The sequence below is a fragment of the Argopecten irradians genome, chromosome 13, assembly GCF_041381155.1.
Source record: "Argopecten irradians isolate NY chromosome 13, Ai_NY, whole genome shotgun sequence".
NCBI classification, from domain to species: Eukaryota; Metazoa; Mollusca; class Bivalvia; order Pectinida; family Pectinidae; genus Argopecten; species Argopecten irradians.
This window is the reverse complement of record NC_091146.1, coordinates 2,408,463-2,423,345: the sequence shown is the minus strand read 5'-3', so window position 1 is coordinate 2,423,345 and position 14,883 is coordinate 2,408,463.

Below are 14,883 nucleotides of genomic sequence, written 5' to 3'. Positions count from 1 at the left end.
GACCATATTGTAGGTACTCTGCAGTGTCTACACATATATGTGTGTTATTTACTGACCATATTGTAGATACACTGTGTGTCTATACATGTATATGTTTTATGCATTGACTATATTGTAGAGATACGCTGCAGTGTCTACATATATGATTCATATCTTTGCCATATATGAATGTTATGCCTTGACCATATTACAGTATCTACATAAGCATGTGCATTGCATGTGCTGTGTCTTATTCAGATTGTAGACACACTGCAGTGTCTACCTGTATATATGTTATGTATTGTCATACACGTACGTGGTCTTTGTTTAGTCATACTTGTGTGATAACAATTCCAAAAAATTGACTTCACCTTTTACTACATGTTCACTTTTGATATAGCTATGAATAAATCCATAAACATGTATCTGAACATTGTTTTCTGACATATGCTCTTTTTACAAATGATTTGCTAAAGACAAAAAAAATGTATTATTTCAACAAGAAACAATTCAAAAATCATATATGATTATTTCAATACAGAAAGCAGAAAGACATGATGAAAATGCTGAGTCTCATTACATGGTTATGTTAAATACATCTGACCCCTTTCCAAATTATAATTTTAAAATTAACTTCCCTACATTTGTGTAACATACATGTACATTTTTTAGCCTAATCTTTTTTCTGGGCAAATATCAATAGTATCTCTATCACAGAGCATAATATTTCACATTTATGTCAATTGAAGCATGAAGAACTTTACAGGCAAAATATGTTTATACATTTTGTATCTCTGCTCAAGTTGCCCTGTCACTTCCCATCAGAAAACCATAATTTGGATTACATGTAAATGCATATGCGGTATAAAGAAGATGATATATAAGATTCAGTTGACTTATTTGTATTATGTGACAAACTGCATTTTTAATGTTTTTAGTGCAAATAGTACATTGCATGTGTCAATCTTTGATTTGAGATTAAGAGCAGAATTTGTATTGATACTGAATCTATCTGTACTATACATGATGTACATGTATAGGTATGTATATGAAAGGTATCATTATTCTAAATGATTGTATCTCTGCAACTTTCACTACATAAGTTAACATGATCTATCCAAATTGGAACACTTTTTGAAGAATTGGAAAAAAATGTAGAACTTTGTGTTTGTGTCATGATCCCCCTAAAATTTCAAAACATAGATTCCTTTGTTTTCATTTCATATGTTTTGTTTACATGTCAATAGACTATTTTTGGTAAACTGTACTGGATTAATTAGTTGACTTCCTCCTGGAGGACATTTCTAGTTTGAATTTGAAGAACAAATTCATTACAGTAAAATTTGAAGAATCATGTTTAAAAAAAAAAAAATCTGGATATTAAATATCATTATAGATAATCTAATATATCTTGTCATTGACACTTGAATTGTTTATTTCCATTACTTGTAATCAGTAATTTTCTTAATATCAAACAAAATGTATATATTTAAAATAAAGATAAGATATCATAGTCAGTATTTGAAGTTAATCTAGTATTCCAATCCACAAAATATGTATGGGTATATATATCGTATCAATGTTTACCTCTGTGCCTATGTTCGTCCTACGATCGAGTCTTTGGAATGGACGGGCGTGAGACCCTCTGATAGAGGTCAATTAAAAACATATCCTCTTGTCTTTGTTCTTTGAGAATTTAATCATGTGTATTATAAAACATGCACCGCTAATAATCCACGTGTTGACAGTTACGCGTCACCACAAATACATTGTATCCGTCGAACACAAGTGAATTTGTTTCATCTATCGATGGCGATGGATCTAACCGTAGATTATATAATCACATGGCTCCCAAGGATGATATCGTCAAGTCAGACGACATCTCAAACACATTGAGCTGCTTGAAAATCGGTGTTTTGACAACTTCGGCAAACTCAAGTGTGTAAGCGTGCGTCAGCTTCGCCTCGCTGCACAATAACGGTCACCGAGTTCACACATGTGGCCGTGTACAAATTCTTTATGTTATTACGCTATTTATTAACTTTTAGCAAAATTGAATATGCATTTAAAGTTCTGATCTGATGAAATAAAATTTTCTCTGAAATTTACTGTGTTTGTCATGTTTATTTTACAATAAATTATTGAACTTTTTTGTCGTCGCGGATGAATAATTCTACCTTACGTGAAGAGTCATCATTCGCTGTTCAATTGAGTAAGCTCCTCCCACTTTTGACCGACTTTTATTGAATAATTACGTCACATTCAAATGACGATTTTATTGCATAAAATATAAATAAAAATGTCGTTTGAGTGTAAATATAGGGATTGGATTGCGCTTTTATGTTAACCATGCTTGTATGGAGCAATTCCTCTAAGAATATATTCAATATGGGGCGCTAACGCGCCCCATAGAATATATTCTTAGAGGAATTGCTCCATACAAGCATGGTTAACATAAAAGTGCAATCCAATCCCTATATGTGTTTAGTTCTATTGGTATTGATACAAATTAATATTTACGATGAGGTTACGGCATATTAGGTACCATGTATGTTTCGTATTTTTGTGTTCAGGAAACTTCGCATCGTGTCCGGCATACTTACAAGCATGCACATTGTACATGTGTCACGTAGGTACAGTAGATCTACATGTATATCGGCTGATAACACAACCATGTTAATTAGGTCCTCAGTGATTATGACAGTGTCACTCATAAGATGTCCTAGTCAATCAATACTAACAATTTAGCTATAAACATGCGGGCCACCATAGAAAATCGGCGTCGGACACGTGTGCTTCAATACATGTAACTTTTAGAAATGAAAGTCCGAGGAAATCCCCGTTCTTATAAATAGTTTTATCTGTCGTCAGCAAGACTGATTTGCTGAATTAATATATTTTTTGAATACAGTCAAAGAAATCACTGTAAACATGTTTCTTGACATTTTTTGCGTAAGGGTTTAGAGTTTTTTAACGCCAAAATTGAGGACCATTATCCGTGTGTTCTGGTAAAGTCGCCGATCGGTTTCGCACAGGTGCTTGTGAAACCGATCAACGTCAAGTCGTGGGACTGAGCAATTTTCCGTGGATGCGTCTGTTGATTTATGGAGCCGTTGTATTGTTAATATAGTATGTTATGAATGATATATTTGTGTATATTGTTCAGTATTTTCCTGACTTTCATCGTATCTATAACTTATGCCAGATTGGCGAGAAAAAAATGGTTTAAACTGACCACATATTGCTATGTATCGCGTAAAACCACACATCAACACGTACTTTTTAGATGAAATCTTTGTTTTTGAAAAAAATGTTTGTAGATATTGCAAGATAAATATAAAATTGGGATACTAAGTTATCAACAGTATGAAGTTCAAGCATTATTTTAAGTACTTTTTGATTGGCGAAGGATTCAATATCGGGTCCGTGCACTGAATGTTACGCCGACAGAAAGACGACGTCATCAATTTAAAATGTTCCGTTTTTCAGTCTGCATCTTTTTTAAACTCAATAAAACATCATGAAGATATTGTTAAATGAAAATGTTTTAAGAACACAAAATTTTACTTGTTATCTCTAGTTTTAGCAGATAGAATCAGTATCTCGATAGCTCCTAAAATAAGGGAGTTACAACGATTTGTTCAACACCGACACGTTATTGGCGTAGTTTGGCGTATCTGGGAGTTAAGGGGTTAACGTGTGATTTGTCCGCCAATAGGTGAATATATTCCACATCTGATGGAACGTTTTCTAAATTTACTTTGACTACTGTGGTGTACCCGATATCGAGTTGGCACTGCAAGATGGCGGTCACATGAAAGCAAAAAAAGTCGGATGCAAAATTTTCCATATTATAGCTAGATTTTCAGAGTTGTTATAGTTATAGTTGTTTTCCAGTACCGGAACAGACAAGACCCTCTACAAGGGACACGTATTAGTTATCAACAGTGTATTTAAAGTTCATTTCCAGTTATGGGTTTTCCATATTTCATGTAATCTGTTCTTAAATGAGTTTGTATTTTTAGCTGATATAACATCTTCAGGACGACTTTTCCATACTCTAGCTGTTCTAATGTCGAATGTTTTACTTCTCAGCGTGGTCCTGAATTGTTGTGTAAATATCATCTTTGAGTTTCCTCTACTGCTGTGCCGTTCGGCCACTTCTTTCCATAATTTACTAAAATTGCAGGAGTCTTTATCATATATACCTCTTAAAATTTTGTAAAGTTCAATCGTGTCTCCGCGAATCCGTCTGTATGCTATTGAAGGGAGTTTTAATTTCCTGAGCCGCTCTGGATACGGTAGATCACTCATTCATTGTACATGTAAATGTTTGGTTGCTCTCCGTTGCACTGCCTCCAATTTATCGACGTTTTTTGCCTTCCACAGGGCCCACACAGAGCTAGCATAATCTAGCTGTGATCGTACCAACGTTTTGTACAGCAAATTGAAGGTTTTATAATTCACAAATCTAAATGTTCTTCTCAAAAGACCAAAAATTTGATTAGCCGAATAGCCGACTTAGTTCTGTATCTAGAATAATGCCAATATCTTTTTCTTTGTCCAATTTTACCACAGTGTTTCCCTGTAACTTATATGAGGTTATTCGCCTTTCAGCGGTTTGATTTTTATTATCAATGTGCATATCTTTGCATTTTCCAGGATGCATCTTTAAAAAGCCACGTGTCGCTCCAGGTACTCATAGTGCTGTAATACAAATTCGTATTATTGATGTTAAACAATGTCGCATTGCCATGACCCTGTTAATTAACGATGTTTTGGTCATGGAGTAGACTCGAATATATGGGTATAGGGGTACTTTTTTCGTCCTCGAGAAAGTAACTCTACCAGGGACACAATTCTAGATGTACCCCGCCACATATAGTGTCAATGGTTATAAATTATTGCGATATATCACAGATTATTATACAATGTACCTCACTTTCATTTAGAATGTTCTAATTGGATTAAACTTGATCACATGACATTGAATAAGTCAGATAAATCCCCAGAATTGGAAGGCGAGAGAAATAACCCCAGGGAAATAACCCTGAGGAAAATAACCTCAGGGAAATAATCCCTTGGAAGCTCCGCACGTGACCGGAAGTTGACGTCATCTGCAACGTTAACCAACAATGGCAACGACATTATACAATTATGGCCCTCTGTGGAGGGATACATCTAGAATTGTCTCCCTGGAAAGAGTTATTTTCTCGAGGGCGAGTGTGGTTGAATTCGTCGGGCTGTAAAACAATAAGCATTATTATACCTCACTTTTATTCAGAATGTTCTGATTGGATTAAACTTGATCACATGACATTGAATAAGTTAGATGTTTCCCCGGAATTGGAAGGCGAGGGAAATAACCCCAGGGAAATAACCCCCGAGGGAAATAACCCCTTGGAAGCTCCGCACGTGACCGGAAGTTTACGTCATCTGCAACGTCAACCAACAATGGCAACGCTGTTGTTTATTTTTTGTAGCCCAACGAATTTAACAACGTTGTTGTTGGGAAATATCTTCATGGATTCTTTTAACAGAGATTTTTTTCTTTTGATTTTGTTCGGTATAATAAAACAATTATGCCCCAATGTGTCGAGATACATCTAGAATTGTCTCCTTGGAAAGACTCATTTTCTCGAGGGCATTGTTCTCAATGGTAATCCGTAACTACAGATGATGATTATGACCAAACAGAAACATTGAGGAGGTTAACGTTCGCTGTATTCCCAGGGATATATCAGTAAAGTATGACTCTAAAAATAATACGGCTGTTTTATTTAGAACCAAGGGTTTAGACAGTTAAATTTGAAAGAAAAAAATGATAATGTTGTTACAATGAAGATTAATTAGTAATTAGCTAAAATTACATGTAAAAGCAAAGGAGCTATTAACATGTAACTTAGATGATATCAAAGCGTAGATATCATACTAAGTTATGATGTATTGTGAAATAAATTTACAATTGAAATTTACTCAATAAGTGATATAACGATTCACAAATGAATGTAAAAAGAGATAATAGATTAAATGACGAATAACAGACACAATTGTTGTTTTTATTCCATCGTTTTAATGATCATATAAAATATGTAACAAATCGTAACAATCAACAAATAATATGATACATAACATGTGTGTCTGAACATTTAAATAGAAGCAATGCCACTGAATCCTACATAATCTGGCATTAATGTCGCACCGTTTAGACCTTGTGGAATGGAATCCAAAAACAACTCTATACCCCGCTTACCCAACACAGTGGTCTGTGCTTTGAGTTATCTGCCCTTGCGAATGTGACGTCATCTTTTAATGAACGTTACGTAATATAAGACCTTTTAGAGAAAACGAAGCAAATTTCGCTCATTATATAGAGACGTCACAATTTATGGATATCTATTTCCAAGGGAAGTAACTCTGATATACTTAACATTGTCGTGCTTTCCTTACATTGCCTCTAGATTAAACATTGACATAGGATATATGGCACATGGTCATGGTGAAGGTCAAAGGTTAAAAGAAGGTCATTTTGAGGTCGTCGTCAGGCCACTCTGGGTAAATGACTGTACAGGTGAAGGTCACGGGAATGTGGCGTGAAAAGGAGTGAGGAAGGGGGGGGGGAGGGATGGGGGGGGGGGGGGGGGGGGAGGGGGGGGGCGGGGTGGGGGGGGAGGGGAGGCGATGTTGTGAACACGGCGAGGAAAGGAGGGTACCGCCACAGGAATATGGCATAGTTGTAGTAAGGAGATGTGGGAAGTGTAAATATCTTAGAGGAAAAACATTGGAGCAAAGTTCTGGGGATGGGTGGTAGTTTGATGCTACAATGTAACAAAGATAAATAATCTATATTTATTGTATATCAATCAACAGAAAATTATAACGTATTTACAAGGCACATGATACACGGCACACATGGCTTTAAAATATATAGTGAACGATTTGCATTATTCATAAAATAGCAGTGAACCACGGTGGAGATTGCACAAACACACACATCAAAAAAACACACACATTAAAATAAACGTAGTACAAAAATAGGATAAAGATCTCATGAAAAATATTTTCTGATCATATATTCTGACAGTATCACCAAGAACAACTTCAATAGAGGTATTTGAACAATTTCCACTAGAGAGAATAATTTGAAAATGGTGTTCAGGTTACATACATCGCGCCATTTAAATATTAGTTTAGCATTTCATTGGCTTAAATATAATGCAACTATCTTATAACGTCGATTATAACGCTGTTTCTTATTGGGTTAAACAAAGGCGCAATGATTCTATAGAAAACGGACTTTTACTAGACTATATCGAACAATAAACATTAACTTAATATATAGATATCTTATGTTATGGAGATATGTCACAAAAATTCAAGGTGCAATATCACCATCAAGTCAGATTTAGAGTACACTCAGATTTAGAGACTCAGGTTTAGAGACTCAGATTTAGAGTACACCCAGATTTAGAGTACACCCAGATTTAGAGTACACCCAGATTTAGAGACTCAGATTTAGAGTACACCCAGATTTAGAGTACACTCAGATTTAGAGACTCAGGTTTGGAGACTCAGATTTAGAGTACACCCAGATTTAGAGTACACTCAGATTTAGAGTACACCCAGATTTAGAGTACACTCAGATTAGGGTACACCCAGATTTAGAGTACACCCAGATGTAGAGACTCAGATTAGAGTACACCCAGATTTAGAGTACACCCAGATTTAGAGTACACTCAGATTAGAGTACACCCAGATTTAGAGTACACTCAGATTTAGAGACTCAGATTTAGAGTACACTCAGATTTAGAGTACACCCAGATTTAGAGTACACTCAGATTTAGAGTACACTCAGATTTAGAGTACACCCAGATTTAGAGTACACTCAGATTTAGAGTACACCGAGATTTAGAGTACACCCAGATGTAGAGACTCAGATTAGAGTACACCCAGATTTAGAGTGCACCCAGATTTAGAGTACACTCAGATTAGGGTACACCCAGATTTAGAGTACACTCAGATTTAGAGTACAGATTTAGAGTACACCCAGATTTAGAGTACACTCAGATTAGGGTACACCCAGATTTAGAGACTCAGATTTAGAGTACAGCCAGATTTAGAGTACACTCAGGTTTAGAGTACACTCAGATTTATGTTATGTGTGATATGTCACAAAAATTCAAGGTGCAATATCACCATCAAGTGTTTCATTGTTTATTTAGAGTACACTCAGATTTAGAGACGCAGATTTAGAGTACACTCAGATTTAGAGTACACTCAGATTTAGAGACTCAAGTTTAGAGACTCAGATTTAGAGTACACCCAGATTTAGAGTACACCCAGATTTAGAGTACACTCAGATTTAGAGACTCAGATCTAGAGTACACCCAGATTTAGAGTACACTCAGATTTAGAGACTCAGGTTTGGAGACTCAGATTTAGAGTACACCCAGATTTAGAGTACACTCAGATTTAGAGTACACCCAGATTTAGAGTACACTCAGATTAGGGTACACCCAGATTTAGAGTACACCCAGATTTAGAGTACACTCAGATTAGGGTACACTCAGATTTAGAGTACACTCAGATTTAGAGTACACTCAGATTTAGAGTACACCCAGATTTAGAGTACACTCAGATTTAGAGACTCAGATTTAGAGTACACCCAGATTTAGAGTACACTCAGATTTAGAGTACACTCAGATTTAGAGTACACCCAGATTTAGAGTACACTCAGATTTAGAGTACACCCAGATTTAGACACCCAGATTTAGAGACTCAGATTTAGAGTACAGCCAGATTTAGAGTACACTCAGGTTTAGAGTACACTCAGATTTAGAGTACGCTCAGATTTAGAGACTCAGATTTAGAGTACACCCAGATTTAGAGTACACTCAGATTTAGAGTACACTCAGATTTAGAGACTCAGATTTAGAGTACACCCAGATTTAGAGTACACCCAGATTTAAAGTACACTCAGATTTAGAGTACACTCAGATTTAGAGTACACCCAGATTTAGAGTACACTCAGATTTAGAGTACACTCAGATTAGGGTACACCCAGATTAAGAGTACACTCAGATTTATAGTACCCTCAGATTTAGAGACTAAGATTTAGAGAACACACAGATTTAAAGTACATTCAGATTTAGAGTACACTCAGATTTAGAGTACACTCAAATTAAGACACTCAGATTTAGAGTACACCCATATTTAGAGTACACCAGATTAGACACTCATTAGATTTTTAGAGTACACCCAGATTTAGAGTACACCCAGATTTAGAGTACACTCAGATTTAGAGTACACTCAGATTTAGAGTACACCCAGATTTAGAGTACACTCAGATTTAGAGTACACTCAGATATAGAGTACACTCAGATTAGAGTACACACAGATTTAGAGTACACTTAGATTTAGAGTACACCCAGATATAGAGTACACTCAGATTTAGAGACTCAAATTTAGAACACTTAGATTTAGAGTACACCCAGATATAGAGTACACTCAGATTTAGAGACTCAAATTTAGAGTACACTTAGATTTAGAGTACACCCAGAGGTATAGAGTACACTCAGATTTAGAGACTCAAATTTAGAGTACACCCAGATTTAGAGTACACCCAGAGGTTTAGAGTACACTTAAGAGTACCTTTAGAGTACTCAGATTTAGAGTACACTCAGATTTAGAGTACACTCAGATTTAGAGTACACTCAGATTTAGAGTACACTCAGATTTAGAGTACACTCAATTTAGAGTACACTCAGATTTAGAGACATCCAGATTTAGAGTACACCCAGATTTAGAGTACACTCAGATTTAGAGTACACTCAGATTTAGAGTACACTCAGATTTAGAGTACACTCAGATTTAGAGTACACTCAGATTTAGAGACTCAGATTTAGAGTACACTCAGATTTAGAGTACACCCAGATTTAGAGTACACTCAGATTTAGAGTACACTCAGATTTAGAGTACACCCAGATTTAGAGTACACTCAGATTTAGAGTACACTCAGATTTAGAGACTCAGATTTAGAGTACACTCAGATTTAGAGTACACTCAGATTTAGAGTACACTCAGATTTAGAGTACACTCAGATTTAGAGTACACTCAGATTTAGAGTACACTCAGATTTAGAGTACACTCAGATTTAGAGTACACCCAGATTTAGAGTACACTCAGATTTAGAGACACTCAGATTTAGAGTACACTCAGATTTAGAGTACACCCAGATTTAAAGTACACTCAGATTTAGAGTACACTCAGATTTAGAGTACACTCAGATTTAGAGTACACTCAGATTTAGAGTACACCCAGATTTAGAGTACACTCAGATTTAGAGTACACCCAGATTTAGAGTACACTCAGATTTAGAGTACACTCAGATTTAAATACACTCAGATTTAGAGTACACTCAGATTTAGAGTACACTCAGATTTAGAGTACACAGATTTAGAGTACACTCAGATTTAGAGTACACTCAGGTTTAGAGTACACTCAGATTTAGAGTACACCCAGATTTAGAGTACACTCAGATTAAGAGACTCAGATTTAGAGTACACTCAGATTTAGAGTACACTGATTTAGAGTACACTCAGATTTAGAGTACACCCAGATTTAGAGTACACTCAGATTTAGAGACTCAGATTTAGAGTACCCAGATTAGAGCACTCAGATTTAGAGTACACTCAGGTTTAGAGTACACTCAGATTTAGAGTACACCCAGATTTAGAGTACACTCAGATTTAGAGTACACTCAGATTTAGAGTACACCAGATTTAGAGACTCAGATTTAGAGTACACTCAGATTTAGAGTACACTCAGATTTAGAGTACACTCAGATTTAGAGTACACTCAGATTTAGAGTTCACTCAGATTTAGAGTACACTCAGATTTAGAGTACACTCAGATTTAGAGTACACTCAGATTTAGAGTACACTCAGATTTAGAGTACACTCAGATTTAGAGTACATCAGATTTAGAGTACACTCAGATTTAGAGTACACTCAGATTTAGAGTACACTCAGATTTAGAGTACACCCAGATTTAGAGTACACTCAGATTTAGAGTACACCCAGATTTAGAGTACACTCAGATTTAGAGACTCAGATTTAGAGTACACTCAGATTTAGAGTACACCCAGATTTAGAGACTCAGATTTAGAGTACACCCAGATTTAGAGTACACCCAGAGACTTTTAGATTTAGACCACACTCAGATTTAGAGTACACCCAGATTTAGAGACTCAGATTTAGAGTACACCCAGATTTAGAGACTCAGATTTAGAGTACACTCAGATTTAGAGTACACTCAGATTTTATGTTACATCTCCATCACCTAGATACCTATGTTATAATACCAGTATGACGCAGGAAGAGTACATTGTATATTGGAAGAAAACAACTAAAATGGATTTCTATCGAATGTACATTGTTTACCGCCAAGTATAGACAAATAAGAAATGTTTTAAAAACTCTAACATAATGTTCACAGACAAGATCTGGCATAAATATAAAAACATAATTGGCACATTCGATTTGCATCCAAAATACACTATGGTATATTACCGGTGTCACTGAAATCTACCCAGAAATAACAGTATTCGCGAGACACCGTTCTACAGTAAAACCTGACTAGGCGTCCACCTCTCTATAACCACAACTGCTTAATATTTTCTCGCGCTCAATTTCAACAAAATTCATCCCCGTATAAAGACATCTGCATAATCAACATCAAAGATATCTGGGAAACTTTAAATAAATAATTTTATTAAAGATGCTCCACCGCCGACAAATGGTATTTTTTTCACTATCAAAAACAGGAGTAGATGATTAAGTATTTTTCTTTAGTCACAAAAGTTACTTATTTTACACCATTACCACCACTGGAAAGTTTGAGCTTCCAATTTTACTTCAAGTTAAAAATATGAAAAATAATTAATTGCATCCGAAAAATTCCGTGGCACTATATCATTATATGGAATGAAATACTGATTGCGCCATGCACCCAAAGGCAAAACGACTGATTTTATATTTATTTTTGTGTTAATAATTAGACGAATATGTATACACGATTAAATACCAATTATTGTTCAAATAATGAATATCATTTATGCTCTGTCGGCGTGGAGCATCTTTAAGATTTGATGTTACTATGTAAATATTTTTAACCTGCATAGGGGTATGAAAAAAGAAATTTTGTTTGCAACTCTGTGTGCAATCCGCCGTAGTGTTTACTGACCCACTGATGTTTACAATAGAAATTATATCTATTATTACATGTATAATTCTCAGTTCCTTACGTTTGCTCGACCACTGAAGTTTACAATAGACCTTATAATCTATTATTATTGTATATTCTCAGTTCCTTAGTTTGTCGACCACTGATTTTACAATAGAAATTATATCTATTATTATTGTATATTCTCAGTTCCTTAGTTTGTCGACCACTGATGTTTACAATAGAAATTATATCTATTATTATTGTATATTCTCAGTTCCTTAGTTTGTCGACCACTGATGTTTACAATAGAAATTATATCTATTATTATTGTATATTCTCAGTTCCTTAGTTTGTCGACCACTGATGTTTACAATAGAAATTATATCTATTATTACTGTATATTCTCAGTTCCTTAGTTTGCTGACCACTGATGTTTACAATAGAAATTATATCTATTATTACTTGTATATTTCTCAGTTCCTTAGTTTGTCGACCACTGATGTTTACAATAGAAATTATATCTATTATTACTGTATATTCTCAGTTCCTTAGTTTGTCGACCACTGATGTTTACAATAGAAATTATATCTATTATTACTGTATATTCTCAGTTCCTTAGTTTGTCGACCACTGATGTTTACAATAGAAATTATATCTATTATTACTGTATATTCTCAGTTCCTTAGTTTGTCTGACCACTGATGTTTACAATAGAAATTATATCTATTATTATTGTATATTCTCAGTTCCTTAGTTTGTCGACCACTGATGTTTACAATAGAAATTATATCTATTATTATTGTATATTCTCAGTTCCTTAGTTTGCTGACCACTGATGTTTACAATAGAAATTATATCTATTATTACTGTATATTCTCAGTTTCCTTAGTTTGTCGACCACTGATGTTTACAATAGAAATTATATCTATTATTACTGTATATTCTCAGTTCCTTAGTTTGCTGACCACTGATGTTTACATGAAATTATATCTATTATTATGTATATTCTCAGTTCCTTAGTTTGTCGACCACTGATGTTTACAATAGAAATTATATCTATTATTACTGTATATTCTCAGTTCCTTAGTTTGCTGACCACTGATGTTTACAATAGAAATTATATCTATATTACTGTATATTCTCAGTTCCTTAGTTTGTCGACCACTGATGTTTACAATAGAAATTATATCTATTATTATTGTATATTCTCAGTTCCTTAGTTTGCGACCACTGATGTTTACAATAGAAATGGTATATCTATTATTACTGTATATTCTCAGTTCCTTAGTTTGTCGACCACTGATGTTTACAATAGAAATTATATCTATTATTACTGTATATTCTCAGTTCCTTAGTTTGCTCGACCACTGATGTTTACAATAGAAATTATATCTATTATTATTGTATATTCTCAGTTCCTTAGTTTGCTCGACCACTGATGTTTACAATAGAAATTAGAAATTATTATCTGTATATTCTCAGGTTCCTTAGTTTGTATATTCTACATTAGAAATTATATCTATTATTATTGTATATTCTCAGTTCCTTAGTCGACCACTGATGTTTACAATAGAAATTATATCTATTATTACTGTATATTCTCAGTTCCTTAGTTTGCTGACCACTGATGTTTACAATAGAAATTATATCTATTATTACTGTATATTCTCTCAGTTCCTTAGTTTGTCGACCACTGATGTTTACAATAGAAATGGTATATCTATTATTACTGTATATTCTCAGTTCCTTAGTTTGCTGACCACTGATGTTTACAATAGAAACGGTGGTATATCTATTATTATTGTATATTCTCAGTTCCTTAGTTTGTCGACACTGATGTTTTACAATAGAAATTATATCTATTATTACTTGTATATTCTCAGTTCCTTAGTTTGTCGACCACTGATGTTTACAATAGAATAGAATATGCTGGTATATCTATTATTATGTATATTCTCAGTTCCTTAGTTTGTCGACCACTGATGTTTACAATAGAAATTATATCTATTATTACTGTATATTCTCAGTTCCTTAGTTTGCCCACTGGATGTTTACAATAGAAATTATATCTATTATTACTGTATATTCTCAGTTCCTTAGTTTGTCTGACCACTGATGTTTACAATAGAAATTATATCTATTATTATTGTATATTCTCAGTTCCTTAGTTTGTCGAGACCACTGATGTTTACAATAGAAATTTATATCTATTATTACTGTATATTCTCCAGTTCCTTAGTATTGTCGACCACTGATGTTTACAATAAGAAATTATATCTATTATTACTGTATATTCTCAGTTTCCTGTAGTTGTGGCTGACTCACTGATGTTTACTATAGAGTTATATGTGTTATTACTGTATATTCTCAGTTTCCTTAGTTTGACTGACCCACTGATTTTTACAATAGAAAGATATATCTACATTATTGTATATTGCACCAGTTCCTTAATTTGTCGACCACTGATTTTTACTAGAAATTATATATATTATTATTGTAAATTCTCAGTTCCTTAGTTTGTCGACCATTCTGATGTTTACAATAGAAATGGGTATATCTATTATTACTTGTATATTCTCAGTTCCTTAGTTTGTCGACCACTGATGTTTACAACAATAGAAATGGTTTAGATCTATTATTACTTGTATATTCTCAGTTCCTTAGTTTGCTGACCACTGA